Source organism: Limulus polyphemus, unplaced genomic scaffold (genome assembly GCF_000517525.1).
Source record: "Limulus polyphemus unplaced genomic scaffold, Limulus_polyphemus-2.1.2 Scaffold569, whole genome shotgun sequence".
In the NCBI taxonomy this organism is placed as follows: Eukaryota; Metazoa; Arthropoda; class Merostomata; order Xiphosura; family Limulidae; genus Limulus; species Limulus polyphemus.
Window position 1 is genome coordinate 17,508 of NW_013666179.1, and position 1,816 is coordinate 19,323.

At 35.4% G+C, this 1,816-nt stretch overlaps 1 protein-coding gene across 1 annotated transcript in view; it reads left to right on the forward strand.

Annotated features, from left to right (window-relative positions):
- LOC106459154 (zinc finger protein 845-like) overlaps positions 1-1,816 on the forward strand; it is a 38,296-nt gene that overhangs the window by 11,298 nt on the left and 25,182 nt on the right. The gene's annotated exons all lie outside the window — the stretch shown is intronic.

Genomic DNA, 1,816 nt, shown 5'->3' on the forward strand with positions numbered 1-1,816 from the left:
TTATTTTTGTCAGTTGTAATTTTTGTATTGTATTTTTGTTCAAGGGTTGTGACTTAGTGTGGAATGTAAGTGGTTTTTAGAGAGAAAATTATACACAAGTCTGAAGTAGGGTATACAGGAAAGTGTGGTGTATGAATATACTGTGCATTTTTATCTTTTTACAGTATTATAGTACTTATTCTGAATATATAATTTATTCTGTATTTGTGCTGGTTTCACATAATAAAGTCGAGAAAGCTGTTATTGTTATAAAGTAGAGCATTCTTTATAGTGGAGGACAGATATTTTCCACTGGTGAGTCACCCGCTCTCGCTCTCTTTATGTACTAAATCCAAACAGGAAGGTTTGTGACCATGTCTTCCACAGATCTCCTTTGTAACACAAAAATTTCCAATGTCAATACATTCATCTCTTTAGAGAGACTCTTGACATAAGCCAATCTCTGTCTTCCACAGTCACTCTTTCCTTCAATCTTTCCAGTTACAATCAGACTTTCAATTTCTTCCTTCCTCATAACGTGTCGAAGAAACTACAACTGTTGTTTCTAATGTTAGTCAGCATCTTCTCCCTGTGATCCCTTGACAAAATATTTTCATTTGAGAACCACAACTCAATTTATTCAATTCTCTTTTCCATACTTAGTGATATTGACCAACATTCTGATGCACATATGAGAATTGGTATAACATAACAAGTTAAAACACTTAGCTTCGTCCCCATAGAAATTTTAGTATTTGTCTATTTTTCTCATTTCCGGAAATACGTCCTTTGCCATCCTTATTTTCCGTTTTATTTCTTGATCTCATTTAGAATCTGATGTTATCCAGCTTCTCAGGTTGTTGAATTTATTGACTGCCTTATTTGCGAGTCACCTGATGACAGGAGATCATATCTTCCCTTATTATTTTTTCAAATATCATAGTTATGCTTGGTAAAATATTGCAGTAGGTTGCCATTTCTTGCTGCAGGTTGCAGTGCTTAACTAACTTGATCATGTCTCCTCTATCACTGTCCAAGTTGCACCAGGCATCTGCCAGACAAAATGGTCTGCTGTCCTGCACACCAACAGCTTCAATTGTAACCCGAATAAGGGAGGCTAATATGTGCTACACCTTGCCTAAGGGTGACCCAGAGACTACAACAGCTAGAGATTACTTGTCTCACTGTAATCCTGACAACTGATTGTCCTACTACTGGATACAGTTTAACGTCATACCCAGGACATAGTCACCTGATACCCATATTTTTCTATTGGAATGGCCAACAGTAACGTTGATAGCACATGCATCTTGAAATTGATAGCATTATCTAATATTGTATGCAATTCCATGCTCTATTAGTATGGAACAAGATCTAACTTTAATAAGTCAAGTTCTCAAGTTAACAAGTAAGTAAAGCTCAACAGGTTTTGGTTTTCTAGTTATGCAAGTAACTTTCAGCAAGTAAATTCTAATGCTCAGTGCAAGCACTATCTTTTGAGCACTGCACTTATTGTAGTTATTCATTTCAATTGTTTTAAATACAGAATAAAGTCTGATTTTCATTCTCTCTATGTTGTGCTCTACCTGTTTTTTGTTTATACTCAGTCAGGCTCAGGGAATTTAGATTTAAATCTGGGTACTTTTTGGTCGTTTTTCCTGTTATTAGCCCCCAGTGGCTCAGTGGTAAGTCTCTGTAATGTTAGAGCTATAGCAAAGCAAAACTTCAGGTATAAAATAATGCCAATTTCCCTCATTCCTTTCTTATACAAATGAGATACCTGATTTGAAATGCAAATGGTGGGTCAGTTAATCTATGCTATATATATATATATATA